Consider the following 18,965-nt stretch of genomic DNA (forward strand, 5'->3'; position numbering starts at 1 on the left):
TTTATATACTTACTATAACTAAATATTTATTTATTTATTAACTTAAGCAACATTTCTGATTTAATTTCACTTAATGACTGAAATACCAATAAATAAATAAATAAATAAATATAAATAAATAAAAACCTGACTAAAACTAAACTAAAATTAAAATGAAAATTAAATTCAAAATTAAAATGGAAAAAAAAATGTAATTCAACATTTTAATTAAACTATATATATATATATATATATAGTTTAATTAAAATGTTTCAAATTGTGTTTATACTTTAAAATTCAAAATAATAGGATTGCATCATGTTTATGAGTTTATTTCAAATTGCAGTTATTTAAATACATAAAATGTATTAGTACTAATAAATTTATCATTGCATTAATACATTTGTAGTTACATTTATAAATACATAAAATATGTATATTATATACTATATATATTATATATTGCATATTATATATTGTATAATATTAAAATTTTATATTTTTATATGTATAATTTTTTATTTATATTTTATTTTTGATTTATTTATTTGGTTTATTTTTTTAAATTATGTCTCTGGAAAATAATTTTGTCTTATTTTATTGTATTTATTCTTTATTTCTTATTTTATTTTATTTTATTTTAATTTATTTTTTATTTTTTATTTTTTTTTATTTCTATTAATTTATTTATTTATTTCTATTATTGTATTTATGTATTACATAAAGCATTTCAATTTCAATGTACATACTGTCATTTGTACTTGTGAATATTAAAAGTTAAACTTTTATTTTTATTTGTATTTTTTTTTTTTTGTTTTTTTTCAGTAGAAATACTAGAGTTATTATGATGATGTTTTCTAGCTTGATATGCAGAGTTAACTATAAATGAACTATCAAGTGGTTGATTTCCTGAAGAGGGAAACACTTTGACTGTGATTGTATGGTTATTGTGATGATTTTTTTTGTTTTGGTGGGGATTTTTTTTTTGTGTAGAATGAGTTTAGGGGGGGGCTTTATTTTTTGTTTGACTGACCAATGACAGACAGGGAGAGTGTGTGGGTTTTTGGTGTGTGTGTGTGTGTGTGTGTGTGTGTGTGTGTGTGTGTGTGTGTGTGTGTGGAGCCGTACATATTGACACCGCACACGCTCAGATGATGGCGCACAGACAGCTGCAGATCCTGACACACACACACACACACACAAACACACACACACGCACACACACAGGTGCGGTTTATCCAGGGTCCCTGCGGCCCCGCGTGTGTGGATAGACTGTGTGGGGTTGTCTGTGTGTCTGATCTTTGTGTGGTATTATGATGGTTTGGGTGTGTTTGTTCGGGGACAACGCTCTCGGTCCAGATTGGTCACAGGCCATCGGTCAGGTTTCACTCGCTTCATGAGTTAATAAACAGCGGGATTTACAGTCACACAAACATGTTTACTGTAGTTATAAGGAAGTTAGTTAATTAGCAGAGTAGAGTAAGTATTACTCTTACAGTACAGTAAGACTGTCCTCCTGAACACAGATGTCACTAAATCTCAACACATTTATTGAATGCTTATGTTATTGATTTAATATATATATATATATATTTGATACCGTTATTATATTTATACATTTATATATTATTTTTATATTTACAAATGTATTAATGAAGTGATCAATGTATTATATATTTAATATTAAATTTATATTTATAATTTATATGTATTAAACACATACCTATATACATAATAACAACATTGAAATATTTCCACATCCATTTATTATATTCATATTTTAATATTTATCAATGTATTAATAATAATAAATAATAATGATGTATTAATATTTATTTATATATTAAATATTACAATTTATACTTTTGTTTGAGTTTATGTTTACATTTTTAATTGCAATTTTAATCAGAAATTCCTCTCATTAATTTAATGTGATGCTGATTGATTCTGCTTGATCTCAGTCTAATGAACTGAAAGGATCTGATTCTTGACTTCATAAGTGTGGCTCAAAGCTGAAGTGTTTTCAGCGTCTGTCCTCCGGTCAGGAACAGAGTCTCTTTGAGGAGTGTGAGCTCCGGTCCCCGGGGCCCGGGGCCACAGGTGCAGGCCATGCGGGGCCGCCGCCGCTGGATCGGGTTCTATTTGCAGGAATCCGATCCGTATCCTGTCAGGAAGCCCTCGGTTTCCCGCGTGGCTCGGATTCGTTACGGAAGCTCGGCTGCTCATGTGCTGAATTAGAGGTATGTGACAAACGCAAACACGACTCGACAAGCTTCTTCTGTTGTCGTCATTTATGATTTATTCATTTACAGCCATCACATTATGCAAAATTTGTGTTTTACATGACTGTAACTTTCAGAACTCAAACATGGTCTCCAGTCCATTTATTAATTACTTATTATATACACACTCCTGTTCGTTTGGGGTTGGTAGTCAAATATTTTAATGTTTATTTTTTGAAAGAAGTCTCTTTTTTGTCTCACCGAGGCTGCATTTATCTGATTAAAAATACATTAAAAATTGTGAAATATTATTATAATTTAAAACAGCTGTTCTCTGTGTGAATCTCTGTTAAAGTGTAATTTATTTCTGTGATGTGCAGCTGTATTTTCAGCATCATTACTCCAGTCTTCAGTGTCACATGATCTTCAGAAATCATTCTAATATGATGATCTGCTGCTCAAGAAACATTTCTGATTATTATGTTGAAAACAGTTGTGCTGCACAATATTTTTGTGAAAACTGTGATAAATTTTATTTTTCAGGATTCACAGATGAACAGAAAGTTCAAAAGAACAGCATTTATTTGAAATGGAAATCTTCTGTAACATTATAAATGTCTTTACTGTCACTTTTGATCAATTTACTGCAATACAGCAAAAGAGACAGGGAGTCTTCAAGGCACAGAAGCAACATTCTTAAAAACTTTGTTTAATTGTCAGTAAAAAGGGAGTGGAAATGAAGTGATAACAGAAGAGCGTAGGACCCGTTCCTGTAAATGAAGCTTGTGTTCCTGAGAACTGTAATACAGTCACATTTGGCCAGAACTCGGTAACCTTGAAAACACCTGCAGTGAATGAGAGACACAGCAGCTCTGAATCAAACACTGAGCTGAAAGAACAAAATGAACGAACACCAGAGACTCGACTCCTAGAGTTTCATATTGGAGAGATTGAGTTGCAATAAGACAATAAGGTGCAAAATATGTTATTTTAATATTTTATTTCAGTTTACATTGATTTTAAGTTTTTAATTTTAGTTCCAGTTTTAGTTTTAGTTAACTATAATAAACCTGGCATGAAGATTGCACTACTTCCTTATTTTTTCATTTTAATTTTTTTTTTTTTAATTTTTTTATTTTTTTTTAAAGATTTTATTTTTTTGTTTAAGCCATTAAACTTAGTTAGTTATTTACTTATTTAAACATTATGTATATATATAGAGAGAATTCTATTTTTTGTTAAAAAAAAAATATATATTATATTATATATATATATATATATATATATATATATATATATATATATATATATATATTAAAATAATAATAATAATTACTATTATTACTATTTCAACTGCCCATTTTTAATTATGTAGTTTAATTATGTTATTATGTAATTATTTAATTATAATGTTCAATTTCATCCCCAATGAAACAAGTCTATTTTTTCAGTCTTTACTTGTCCATTATATTCATTTTCATTATTTATTTTTTTTTTGACCTCTTCTGATCTGCATTCTGGGAACGACTTCTCTGTGAAGGATGAATGCTTAGCCAAAATGAGTCTTTGAAGATAAATACTTCACACCAGAAGTGTGTCTATGAACCCTTAAAAGGTTGTCTAGACAGGCAGCTCACTAGGTTTTGAAGCAAGCTGTGTCTCAGTCTTCATTCACTGTGTCCCTGCTCCTCATTTCAGACGGCCGTGTGGGAGTTTCACCCAAAAACTACAGCGTGACACCTCCACCTGCACCTGCCCACACGCTCCGGGAGGAACTCCTGTGACTGACTCATGTGTGGAGGAGCGCTGGAGGTCTCCACGCATTGAAGCAGCACTTCTCTCCCACTCCAGCCTGTCCTTGACTCATGTTTTCATCTGATCGAACGCCAGAACGCTTGACGGAGATCAGCAGCACCTGCTCACGTCCAGAACACCAGACCCACACCAGATCAGATCTGATCCGAACTGGAGTTTTTTTTTTTTTTTTTACCAGATTAACCTCCTCATAATCAAACAAACACCAATATTATCTAAAACATGCATTACTGTTGAATAAGATATTTTTTTTTTTTTATTGTTTAAAATATTCATTATTGTTCAAACACCAATATTATCTAAAACATGATTTTTTTCTGATTCTTTAATGATTATTAATCATAATAATTGAAAAACTACTTATTAAAACTTGTATGAGTCCATTTGTCACTGCAGGAGTATTTAATGTGTGTTTTAAAAACTCCTAAAATACACTTTAACTTGTGTTGATTAATAAACAAACAAACTCCATGCATATATTAAATATGAGCTGAAACGGACTCCGAATGTCATTTTTACATTTTAATAGTTTATTTTCCTTTTCAATACTTTTTTTATGAAGTTCATGAAAACTAAAATGTCTGAATGCATCATCCACAATAAATATTCAACATGAAGTTGACCTTGTCCTGCAGTGCGTCAAACTCAAAACAATTTCAAACTGCATTTTTATTACTCATTATTATTCATATTTTTATTATTCGTTATTATGCATCATATTAATTGACAGACTGCTTCTTTGTACTTTTATAAGTTAATTTGTCACTGCAAGAGAATTTTAGAAACTTTCCAGTTACCTAAAATATACTTTCCTTCACACATGCATGCACATTAATAACCTAAAATCTTGATTTTGGTTAAAAAAATAAACTCTGTGGACACATTTTGCATCAACTATCCATGCATTTATTAAATATGAGCTGAAATGCACTCTGAAAGTCATTTTTAAATTTTGTTTATGAAGACAATAATGTCTTATTAATATGGACTTATTATCCACAATATATACATGTTGACATGTTCTGCAGTGTGTCAAACTCCCTAAAATGATTTCAAACTTCATTTTTGTGGATTCTTTCATAGTTATTATTCATGATTATCCATTGTGTTAATTAACGGACTACTTATTTGTACTTTTAAACGTTCCTTTATCATCGCATGAGCACTGAACAGGTGATTAGAAACTTTCTAGTTACCTAAAATACACATTAATAGTTGTTTTTAAACTTTCTAGTTACCTAAAATACACATTTTGATTAGGTTTCGAACTTTTTTTATTGTGTTTAAGTTTAAATTAATCTTGAAATACATTAGGATTTTGATTATCTTTAACATGAGAGGGTAAGCAAGCATGCAAAGACTAAAGCTGCATGATTCTCCTTCCTTCAAGAAAACTCTGTAACCCACGACCGAGCGGAACAAACGCAGAGCTCCAGTTCTCAAACTTCTCAAGGAAGAGCAGAGGAGATGAAGGTCCCTCGTAAGCACAGATGTGTTGGAGTCAGTTTGTCTCCGCACTGACCTTGACGGTGCCATAAAACACCAAAGGCACCAGTTCTCTCTCTTATCACTCCGCCGGGCATGAAATACTTTCAACACGATCGCTGTTTCTCCACACGATTCGCAGAAACGCTCAGGAATGCACAACCGCAGACGACTTTTAAACAACAAGACACCAACCACAACAACGGCTGAATCATGCAGCACTTACACTGAGCCGTTTAGAAACAGAAATGAGAAACATCTAAGGCACGTCCGAAGAGCAGCAGAAGATGCAGGTGAAAAATAGAGAGCAGGAAAAAATACGTTTTACTTCTGTAATGTGACGTCATCTGTAGGGCCTGTTTGTTGCAGTGGGCTGTGAGAGTGGAATTGATTTTACAGCCTGACGCCCAACTGCGTGTTTAACAAGTGTCTGACAGTAGATCCCTCTCCACGTCTCAAAGACTTCGCCAAATGCCTCACCGACCAGCAAAATCCCAGAAGCGGCGACACAGACGTCACGATCTGCTGCATGCAGGTTTTACACTTCATTCATGTTAAAGGACAACTAACCTTTCCATAATCAATTGAACACCAATATCATTTAAACACATGTCCTGCGGTGGGACAGTGTAAAGCTAAAACAGCATTTTACAATTATTACTCATCGTATTAGTTCACTAACTATTTGTCTGTTTAAAAGTTTACGTATCAGCATTAGAGCACTAAACAGGCAATCTTGGTGTTGGTTAAAAAATAAACTCTGTGGATACATTTTGCATCAACTACTCACGCTGAAATGGACTCTACATTTTTACACTTAAATTAAAAAGACAAAAACGTCTTCTTAATATGAATCATCCACAGAAAATATTGGACATGAAGTTGACATCCTGTGGTGTGACAAACTTCCTAAAACCGTGAGCTAAAACAGCATTTTGTAATTATTATTTATCATATTAATTGACAGGCTACTGCATTTGACAGACCATTAGAAACTTTCCAGTTACCTAAAACACACTTTTCCTTATGCATGTCCATTTTACCCTAAAATCTTGGCATTCATAAAAAAAAAAAACTCCATGGACACATTTTGCAACAACTACCAGTGCTTATTTTAAATATACGCTGAAATGGACTCTGAAAGTCATTTTTACATTTTAATATAAGTTCATGAAAATTTTTTTAAAAAAAAGTCTTATTTTGATGAAATGTCCACAACACATGAAGTTGACGTCCCTTCAGTGTAACAAATTCCCTAAAACTATGACCTAAAACAGAATTTTCAGATTCTTTTCTGATTATAATTCACCATTATCATTGTTATTATTATTATTATTAAGTTTATTTTCTCATTGCAGCAGCATTTAACAGGTGATTAGAAACTTTCCAGAAACCTAAAATACACCCACGCATCTACAGTTCAACCTAAAATCTTGATGTTGATTAAAAACAAACTCCACAGTCAAGTTGTGCGTCAACTACCCATGCATATTTTTTATTTTAAATTTTATAGTTCTCCCCGGTGCATATTTGGCAAATGCCGCGCTGCATTTCTGGCGCCTGTCTGAGAAATATTCTAAACGTGAAATATGACGTGCAGCATCAGGGGATCAGACACAAACAGACACCAGTTAAACGCTGCCATCAGAACCGAACAGGATGTATTTTATAGTTCTCCCCGGTGCATATTTGGCAAATGCCGCGCTGCATTTCTGGCGCAGCCACAGCACACCCAGCAGAAGCAGCAGTGGCATCCAGCGGGTCCCAACCGTCCGAACCTGTAGCTCCATCCCTGAGACTCGAGCCGCCCGCCCGCACGACCAGGGCATGGAAAGACACGCACGCACACGCTGCTCCCTCCACAGTTACTCCACACTGACGGCCGGCCTGCGATGGACAGAGAGAAAGAGGGTGTTACTCTCTCCCTGCATTTGGGACGGCCCCTCCGCTCCGGACACTTTTTGGAGAGACAATAAAAGCAGCAGTTGATCTCTGTGGCTCAGCCGGGACCCCAGCGGACCCTCCTCACACCCCGCGCCGCTCACACACAGGGGAGGGCCATCCACTGAAAGGAGGCCAGGGGCGGGAGGGGCGGCCGTGTGACCCCCAAAAACAGCCTCCAGCGCTCGGTGGGCCGCGAGTCAGGTGACTACAGCGCCTGGACTCCTGCTGCACTGACAAAGCAACACCAGCGGTTTAAAAATCAATCTGGATTGATTTATTAACTGGTACTAATTTCGTGAAAATAAGTGAGTGGGGTTTTCCTGTGCAAAACTGGTTACCAGGGTGTTGCTAAGCAACAAACAGGCAAACCAGCAACAAATACAAACCAACTACTGTAGATTTTATTCAGTTAGGATTAAAACAATCCGTCTCTTACATTTCCTAAACAAAATGTGAGTGTGTTTTTTAGTGCAAAACTCACCAAATTAACGAAACCGTGTTATGGGTGGTTGCCAGGGTGTTGCTAACGAACAAAACCAGTAACAAATACATACAGCATTTTAAAATAAGTTAGGATTGTTTTAACTGGTCTCTGTCATTTTAAAAATAAAAATGTGAACGGTGTTTGTCTGTGCAAAACTAAGTGTGTTATGGGTGGTTGCCAGGGTGTTGCTAACCAACAAACAGACAAACCAGCAACAAATACAAACCAAAAATTTAATTCCATTAGGATTGTTTTAACAAGTCTATCATTTCATAAAGTAAATGTGAGTGGTGTTTGTCATGCAAAACTCCCCGCATCAACGAAAGTGTGTTATGGGTGGTTGCCAGGGTGTTGCTAACCAACAAATGTAGGAAACAGTAAAGTAACAAATACAAACTAACTATAATAGTACAAATTCAGGATTGTTTTAACTAGTCTTTCTCATTTCATAAAGAAAATACGAGTGCTGATTTTGTGTGTAACTAACCACATTATGGGTTATGGGTGGTTGCCAGGGTGTTGCTAACCAGCAAACAGACAAACGAGCAGCAAATAAAAAAACAACCATTCAGTTAAGTTTGTTTTAACTAGTCTCTTTGATTTTGAAAAGAAAATGTGAAGTGTTTGCCTATGACAAATAGGTTGGTGTTGTTGCTGGGGTGTTGCTATGTTGTTGCTAGGGTGTTCTAGGTAGTTTTGGTGTTGTTGCTGGGGTGTTTCTATACAGCTGCCATGGTGTTCTGAGAGGATGATACAATGTTGCTATTTGGTTGATAAGGTGTTCTGAATTACTTTTAGGTGTGTTGTTATACAGTTGCTGCAACAGTGTTTTAAACTTTTATGTAGCTCAAGTGGTAGAGCATTGCGTTACGAAGCGCAAGGTTGGGGGCTCGATTCCCCGGGAACACATGATAGGTAAAAATTGATAGCTTGAATGCACTATAAGTCGCTTTGGATAAAAGCGTCTGCTAAATGCATAAATTTAAATTTAATTTAATTTTAATTTATCATGCCACTATGCAGTAGCTAGTGTGTTTTCTGTGCAATTCTGGGGTTTAGCTGGTTATATACTGAACTTTAATATTTAGAGGTTTGATCACATCATTATGAGCTCTAATACTAGTGATACATGACCTATGTTTAACAGCATTTTAAACTGCAACTGAAAAACCATCATAGTTAATGAAAAAAAATCTCCATGTAGTTTGACATCAAAAACATGAAAGCAAATGACACATCATGTATTTTCACTCAAAGTGCTGTAAGAACTAGTTCCTGCCGGGTCGGTTAAGCATTTCCTCCTTTCCCCTGTAGGGTGCCAGCGGCTGATTGACAGCTCATTATGGGTAGGTAAAAGAACACAAAGCAGCAGTGAAAACACACAAGAGCAGAAAGAGTGCATGACAAAAGCCATTCACACATCAGGTGATGGCGGGACTCACCTCGGGCCGTGACACGCCCCCATCGCCCTAATCTCACCCAAACACTCACTAACACATACAACTTAAGCTGATTAAGAGTTAGTGCCATTACTGAGATTACATCACATGAGAAATGAGCAGAACTTCACATGTTCAGCAGATCAGACCATTGAAGAAAGTGATCAGACGTGCCTGCTGGACCTGAAAACAGGTGAAAAAAATCCAGAAGATCACAGAGACTCGAGGGTGCAAGACACTTTACACATGAGACGATGAGTATTAAAGAAGAATATTGGATATTGTATTTTACCAATTTTAATACTTTTCTACTCAAACGGTTACTGGTCCTTTATATTGTGTATTGTGTCTACCAATAAATTCCAAAATCTTGGTCCAAATTTTCCTTTTGGAAACATTTCACTTCATCATAATTGACTTAGTTTTTGTAAACATTATTATTATTTTTAATCATGATTAAATAATTAATTGATATTATTATTGTTGTTTTTTTGTTAAATAAAATATCAAAACACTTAGGATATTTCTGTTGTTGTGATCTAATGTATTATTATTATTTAGTTATATATGTGGTAAAAAGTGTAAATCAAATGACAACAATAAAATACATAATAATAATAATAATTGTTGTTGTTGCTGCTGAATTTGTTATTATTATTAGTAGTAGTGCTATTAATATTAAAAATAACAATAGTTGTTTATTATTATTATTATTTATTACTATTTATTATTTATGTGCCAAAAAGTTTACATAAAACAACAATTACAATAAAAATAATGATAAAACACATAATAATAATAATAATAATAATAATAATAATAATAATAATAATATAAAAAAATAAATGTATAAATATTAAAACACATTGCATATTTTTTGTTGTAATCTATTAATGTTAATTAATTAACATTAATTAATTTTAATGTTTATCATTGTGCCAAACAGTATAAATAAAACAATAATTAAAATAATAATAATAAAAATATTGATGATGATAATAATAATAATAATAATAATAATAAAAATAATTTGGTCAATCTCTACTAAGTAATTTACCACCTTAACATCTGCAAGGCAACATTCTTATTTCCTTCAGTAAATGTAAATGTAAATAAAATATAAAATTCCATTTGAATGTGAATGTATTTTATCAGCATTATTCCCGCACTGTCACTCTCCTCTGACGCATGTACCACAGTAACCCCGATCTGAACTCAAAGATGAGATCAATCACCCCACATTCCCTCTGACTCTCAACAACTTTCCTCTTTCTCCAGCTGTGGCGCTGTGAAGGTGGGAGTAAATGTGTGTGTGGTGTGTGTGAATGGATGTTTGTGGATGAGCTAAAAACAAAGAGAAAGTGAGAGTGGGAACAATAGTGTGGGCTGCTGGGAGTTCAGTGGGGCGGCAGTGATGTGACTGCGGCACTGGTGCTGTCAGCGCTCGTTTGCTGTGATTACATGCGATCGGGGCGAGCTCTCGGGAAGCTGTGAGTAGGTCAGGCCCATTCACACACTGGCCGCGAGCTCCATCAAATGCCCAGCGTGAGGCCCGCTGCTGAAAAATGGGCCGTCCGGGGGAATGCGAGGGGCTGCACGCTCTGATTCCACCGCCCTGAAATATGAATCACTGCGGAGGATAATGAGCAACTCTGCTGCTGTACGCCTTTCTGATGGCAAAAAATACTGCAGAGAAGAGTGAAGCAAGAATCACACAAGACCTGACAAACTTTTACACTTTTGAAAGCAAGACATTCAGGGGAGTGACAACTTAAAATACAACTTAAATAACTTTCCCTTAAAATTTTAAGTTCTGTAATTTTTTCTTCACCGTCATGTCATTTCAAACCTGTCTGACTTTTACGTCTTTGAAACCGGAAAGGAAAAACTTTGACCAGGATGTTCTTTTTCATTCAGTGAAATGCTGTTTCATGCTGTTTTTGAGCACCAAAAATGACAAAAAGCACCATAAAGGTATCAAAGATTTCTTAGTTTATAGAGATTTCACCTCTTTTCTAGCCCACTATTTTTACTGTTCTTCATTTCTAAGTTGCTTTGGAAAAAAGCATCTGCTCTTGAATAAGTGTAAATGTACATTAGCATTCAAAATTTTGTGGTCGGTAAAATATTTTAATATTTAAATTTAAATATTTTAATATTTCTGCATTAAACATCATTTCAAGCTCATTAAATATAATATCTGCTTCAGCACATTTCACACCAGGCTTACATTTAGAGTTAAAGTACCAACATTTTTCAATCCTTAAAATGTGCAATACCAAATATAAGTTTTTGAAAGAGTCTCTTCTGCTCAACCAGGCTGCATTAATTTGATCAAAGACACACTAAAAATAGTGAAATTTTATTACAATTTTTAAAATATCTGTTTTCTATGTGAATATATGTTAAAATGCAATGCCAGACATAAAAAGAGACAAGACTTCTAACCTAAAAGGTCGAGGGTTTGAGTCTCGGTACAAAGCCATTCACACATCAGGTGATGGCGGGACTCACCTCGGGCCGTGACACGCCCCCATCGCCCTAATCTCACCCAAACACTCACTAACACATACAACTTAAGCTGATTAAGAGTTAGTGCCATTACTGAGATTACATAACACATGAGAAATGAGCAGAACTTCACATGTTCAGCAGATCAGACCATGAAGAAAGTGATCAGACGTGCCTGCTGGACCTGAAAACAGGTGAAAAAAAATCCAGAAGATCACAGAGACTCGAGGGGTGCAAGACACTTTACACATGAGACGATGATATTAAAGAAGAATATTGGATATTGTATTTTACCAATCAATTTTAATACTTTTCTACTCAAACGGTTACTGGTCCTTTATATTGTGTTTTGTGTATAAATATATTTTAAAATCTTGGTCCAAATTTCCTTTTGGAAACATTTCACTTCATCATAATTGACTTAGTTTGTAAACATTATTATTATTTTTAATCATGATTAAATAATTAATTGATATTATTATTGTTGTTTTTTGTTAAATAAAATATCAAAACACTTAGGATATTTCTGTTGTTGTGATCTAATGTATTATTATTATTTAGTTATATATGTGGTAAAAAGTGTAAATCAAATGACAACAATAAAATACATAATCATAATAATAATTGTTGTTGTTGCTGCTGAATTTGTTATATTATTAGTAGTAGTGCTATTAATATTAAAAATACACAATAGTTGTTTATTATTATTATTATTTTATTACTATTTATTATTTATGTGCCAAAACAGTTACATAAAACAACAATTACCAATAAAAAATAATGATATAAAACACATAATCAATAATAATACTAATAATAATCACTAATAATAATAATATACTATAAAAAATAAATGTATAAATATTAAAAAACACATTGCATATTTTTTGTTGTAATCTATTAATGTTAATTAATTAACATTAATTAATTTTAATGTTTATCATTGTGCCAAACAGTATAAATAAAACAATAATTAAAATAATAATAATAATAATAATAATAATGATGATGATAATAATAATAATAATAATAATAATAAATAATTTGGTCAATCTCTACTAAGTAATTTACCACCTTAACATCTGCAAGGCAACATTCTTATTTCCTTCAGTAAATGTAAATGTAAATAAAATATAAAACTTCCATTTGAACCCTGTGAATGTATTTTATCAGCATTTATTCCCGCACTGTCACTCTCCTCTGACGCATGTACCACAGTAAACCCCGATCTGAACTCAAAGATGAGATCAATCATCCCCACATTCCCTCTGACTCTCAACAACTTTCCTCTTTCTCCAGCTGTGGCGCTGTGAAGGTGGGAGTAAATGTGTGTGTGGTGTGTGTGAATGGATGTTTGTTGGATGAGCTAAAAAAACAAAGAGAAAGTGAGAGTGGGAACAATAGTGTGGGCTGCTGGGAAGTTCAGTGGGGGCGGCAGTGATGTGACTGCGGCACTGGTGCTGTCAGCGCTCGTTTGCTGTGATTACATGCGATCGGGGCGCGAGCTCTCGGGAAGCGCATGTGAGTAGGTCAGACACCAATTCACACACTGGCCCGCGAGCTCCATCCAAAGCCCCAGCGTGAGGCCCGCTGCTGAAAAATGGGGCCGAGTCCGGGGGAATGCGAGGGGGGCTGCACGCTCTGACCTTTCCACCGCCCTGAAATATGAATCACTGCGGAGGATAATGAGCAAACTCTGCTGCTGTCAACGCCTTTCTGATGGCAAAAAATACTGCAGAGAAGAGTTGAAGCAGATCACACACAAGGACTGCAACACAAACTTTTACACTTTGAAAGCAAGACATTCAGGGGAGTGAAGGTGAGCAAACTTAAAATCACAACTTAAATAACTTTCCCTTAAAATTTTAAGTTCTGTAATTTTTCTCACCGTCATGTCATTTCAAACCTGTCTGAACGATTTTTTCTTTTTTGAAGGGGAGGGGAAAATTTTTGACAGGGTTTTTTTTTTCATTCAGTGAAATGCTGTTTCATGCTGTTTTTGAGCACAAAAAATGACAAAAAGCACCATAAAGGTATCATAAAGATTTCTTAGTTTATAGAGATTTCACCTCTTTTCTAGCCCACTATTTTTACTGTTCTTCATTTCTAAGTTGACTTTGCGAAAAAAGCATCTGCTCTTGATAAGTGTAAATGTACATTAGCATTCCAAAATTTTGTGGTCGGGGTAAAATATTTTAATATTTAAATTTAAATATTTTAATATTTTCTGCATTAAACATCATTTCAAGCTCATTTAAATATAATATCTGCTTCAGCACATTTCACACCCAGGCTTACATTAGAGTTAAAGTACCAACATTTTTCAATCCTTAAACATGTGCAATACCAAATATAAAGTTTTTGAAAGAGTCTCTTCTGCTCAACCAGGCTGCATTAATTTGATCAAAGACACACTAAAAATAGTGAAATTTTATTACAAATTTTTAAAATATCTGTTTTCTAGTGCATATATGTTAAAATGCAATGCCAGACATAAAAAGAGACAAGGACTTCTAACCTAAAAGGTCGAGGGTTTGAGTCTCGGTACTGGCAAGGATTGTAGGAGGGGGGCCACACGTCACATCACTTTATCTTGATGCATCATATTTATATGGCTTTTTATACTTAAGAAATACTAGGAATATACCACACAAGTCATACGGATTGTTTCTAAGCTGCCTTTACTTTTGTCATGTTTGGTCAGCTTCCACTACATTAAATAAAATAGTATGAAAGTTCTGCTAAATGTCTCCTTTTGTGCTCTACAAAACACAGAGAGTTATACAGATTGGCAATGGAGTGAAGGTAAATCATTATTTTTGGGAGAACTATCCATTTAAGGGGTTTTATTATAGTTGGAACTATAATTAACCAACAAACCCTTGGGCAAAACACACAAAAGCAGCAGTTAGTGTTCCCTCACGGACATGAGAAAAGCCAAGAGGTTCAGAGTCGGTGTGGATTTACGGCCAGACAACTCTGTCCGCTCACACGCAGCTGGAAAATCTGAGAGACAACCGCAAAATTCACGACTCAAGTGAGGAACAAAGGACGCGGGCACAAGCGGTCGCGATGGCACGGACTCTTGAATTACAATAGCGGCTGACGGAATGCAATCCGTGAGTGATGTTCTGCCTGACAGCGACTCTGACCCCTGCCACTGTGAAATTACAACATGGGATTTTTCTGCCATGCTTTTTTTTCCCTCCGCCTTTAGCGGTAGTTGAGAGTTCGGTCACGGAATCTGGGAAAGGGACATTCCACTTCCTATGAGCCAACAGCTGCACAAAGGTGGGAAACCCAATCGGATCGCAGCACCCAACGCCATTCAGACCATCGGCATCTCCGGACCAATCCTTCAGCTCTCAACACCTCCTGAACTGCTCTTACAACAGAGATCTCTCTGGCATCTCAGACCAACATTAAAAACATTTGATTTTTCTGTACTCCTGACATGTTAATCTTGTGCATGTTAGAGGTTAAAGCTAATCCACTAACAAAATTTAAGGTACTGTAAGACACACCAGTGTCTATATAGTGTAATATAATTTTTATAATATAAAGTTTTCTGAAATGTTTAAATATGCAACTGAGGCATTATCTAATTAAACATGCACACTAAACTTGCACAAATTCCAGAAAATTAATATGAATATTAAATCAAGCCAGGGTTCAAAATTCTTGTTTGATTATGTTGTTATATTAGATTTAAAGGTTTTTATAGAGGGGATTTTTGATATCTCTTTTTATCATTGTATAAATCACAAAATACTGTCCATAGTCAGAAATAAGACATTTTCATGTTTTTAGGAATAAAATGTTGTATAAAATCAGGCAAATGATATCAACAAACCCCCTCAGTAAAAACCTTCAGAATACAGATAGGGAATAAACTGTAAATTTTGGTGTACGTAAGTGCTGCTGAAGTGGAGCTAAAACTCATTTTATGGGAAATAGCCTTAAAGATATGTATGTAATTGAAATCTACAGACATAAACAGTGCAAAAATAAAATCATGCAAATGATATATGAACAAACCCCTCTATAAAAACCTTCATCATATATAAAGAAATAAAACTGTAAATTTTGGTGTACATAAGTGTTACTGAAGTGGACAAAAAACTTATTTTGAAAAAAAGGCCTTTAGGGATATGTATTGCAACTTAAATCTACAGAAGCAAAAAGTTAAAGTGCAATTATAAAATCATGTGAGTTAAATATGAACAAACGACTCAGTAAAAACCTCCAGAATATAGAAAAACTGTAAAATTTTGGTTTTTGGTGTTTGTGATTGATTGTGAAGTACAAACTAATTTTGAGAAAACAGTCTTCAAATATATGTATTTGTAAATTGAAACCTACAGGACAAAGTGCAAAAATATAAATCATACAAATGATATATCAACAAACCCCTCTATAAAAACTTTCAGAATATAGAAAGGAATAAAACTGTAAATGTTGGTGTATGTAAGTGCTGTTGAAGTGGAGAAAAAACTCTTTAAAGATATATGTTATAATCGAAATCTACAGATGCAAATAGATCAAATTGCACTAAAATAACTACTCAAGTGTATTTTGGATAGGTGGATATTTTCTTTCCACTAGTCTGAAACATTGTGCTATGAAAAGCCAAATAACCCTAAAATCTCCAAACTGACCATTGCATGAAAACCCAATGTTTCTGTCTGTAGTGCTCTTGCCTCTGCAAACCAAACTCCAAAGCATTTCAGCTTACCTCACTAAAAATAAACCCTGAACGCACTAATTGTTCTGCTTCTTGAAGAGTTCCTCAGGTCTCATGGTGTCTTGCTTTCAAGCTCCCAGCATCCCAACCGTGAGCCATTGGTGAGCAAGAGAAAGATGATCCTCATGAATATGCAAAGTCGGCACAATGGGCCGCCACGGAGCACGAAACATTCACAGAGGCTTTGAAGTCACGGGCCGCCACATGCTGGGTAGGCAAAACAAAACTTCTCAAGAGGACTAAGAAAACCGTCACAGCAAGAATCATGCGGGGGAAGCCGGGTTAAGAGGAATAATCAGTCCTCTCACTCTGGAGAAAGATAGAACGTTTTTAGAGCGGTTAAATAAAGCGCTGATGCCAATGTGCCACAGCAAGGGGTTCAACAAGAACTATAAACTGTTTAGAGAAAATTAAGAAAAGAAAAAACAATGTGGGAATTGATTTATTACCGCAACAGCAGGGGAAGCAAGCTTCTAAGAACATCTCACATCTTCATGCATCATAACAGTACAAGATTTAATGTCTAAAAGAGAAGTACAGCAGCTACAGGAACCTGTAAATTAAATATCTTAAACTGTTTAAACTGAGTATTAAAATGTTTACACTTGTGCTTTATGACTTTTTGATGCATAATTATACTACTGTTTAAAAATTTGGGGTCAGTAAAAAAAAAAAATTAAAATTATATATATATATTGTTCAATTGTTCAAAAGTGACATTAAAGACATTTTTATGTTACAAAAGATTTCTATTTCTAATAAATGCTGTTCTTTTGAACTTTCTATTCATCTGTGAATCCTGAAAAATAAAATGCATCTTGTTCAATTTTCCCACAAAAATATTGTGCAGCACAACTGTGTTCAACATTGATAATAATCAGAAATGTTTCTTGAGCAGCAAATCAGCATATTAAAATGATTTCTGAAGATCATGTGACACTGAAGACTGGAGTAATGATGCTGAAAATACAGCTTTGATCACAGAAATAAATTACATTTAAACAGATATTCACATAGAAAACAGCTATTTTAAATTTAAAATAACATTTCACTGTTTTACTGGAATTTGATTATATAAAGGCAGCCTCGGTGAGCAGAAGAGACTTCTTTCAAAAAATCATAAAAAATAGATCTACTGATCCCAAACATGGTGTGAGAAACAGCCACTTCCTGTATGTTAAATGGCAAGAGAGGATTCAGCAGACAGCGTGGCGCGAGAGTCGCCTGTTAACATCTCACCTGAGAGCATCGCAGTAATATAATCACTTTACTACAGCAAACACAGCTCATAACGCTTGGCACAGGTGTGAGTCTGCATTTGCTCAGCTGTGTTTGCATTCTGACCACACACATGCTTTGTGGTGAAAAAGCAGGTAAATATCTGAGCTTGTAAACAAAAGATGCCTGCAAATGTGAAACGGCCCTCTGTGTGACTCATATTGATGTTAGATTATGACTGCGGCTGGAATAGCAGCTACTGTGTGTCTGCATAAATACTATAAAGTTAATTCTAAACTGAATAAAAAAACAACACATATAGGGCAGAATACCTGTCATAAAAATGGAATTTCGTATAAAATTTAGATGAATAAATCAAAAGTATGGCTGTTTACTTAATCAAATGGTGATATGGACTGATGTCTGTGAATATTAAAGTGTAAAAAGGCTGCTATGAAAATTTCCACTGCAACCTGTCAAAATAAAAGTTCGGTCTAACTTCTCAAATAATAACAATAATATTACTATTGTAAAAATTTTATTTTAAAAGAATATCACAATATCATTCATGTTTTAATTTAAACAGTAAACCTCTGATCTGTTTGCCAAAAAATTCAAGGAACTATTCAAATTTAATTTGATTACATTTTAAAAGATTAATTAAATTGTTTAAGTTTTATAGATTAATTTGATTACCACTGTTTTTTATTTTTTTTTAAATGTCTTAAATCATAAAACACAGAATTCAGAAAAAAATTAAATAGAATTTCTAAAAAGATAAAACAGTGTAGAGAACAAAGTTATTGTTGAAAGGTTTTATCAATTAAATTGTTAACATTTTATGAATTAAACTGTCATTCTTTATGATTATTAAAATTTAGTTTAAAATTAAAACAAACTCCAAAAAAAAATAAAACAGTCATAGAATTTCTTTGAGAAAAGAAAAAAACAACAACACAGGATTTAACTATTAAATTGGAAATTATTTAATTGGAAAAAATATTAAATTATAAAAACTATTTTATATAATTGTTTTATGATTATTAAAACTTATGAAACCATTAAAAAAAGAATCCAGAAAAAATAAAATGGATATCACAGGGACCTAATTATATTAAGAGCAG

General features: G+C 34.0%; 1 protein-coding gene across 1 annotated transcript in view; it reads right to left on the reverse strand.

Annotated features, from left to right (window-relative positions):
- Positions 1–18,965, reverse strand: part of LOC109097246 (bone morphogenetic protein receptor type-1B-like) — an 86,268-nt gene that overhangs the window by 21,618 nt on the left and 45,685 nt on the right. The window lies entirely within an intron of this gene.

Source organism: Cyprinus carpio, chromosome A10, assembly GCF_018340385.1.
Source record: "Cyprinus carpio isolate SPL01 chromosome A10, ASM1834038v1, whole genome shotgun sequence".
In the NCBI taxonomy this organism is placed as follows: Eukaryota; Metazoa; Chordata; class Actinopteri; order Cypriniformes; family Cyprinidae; genus Cyprinus; species Cyprinus carpio.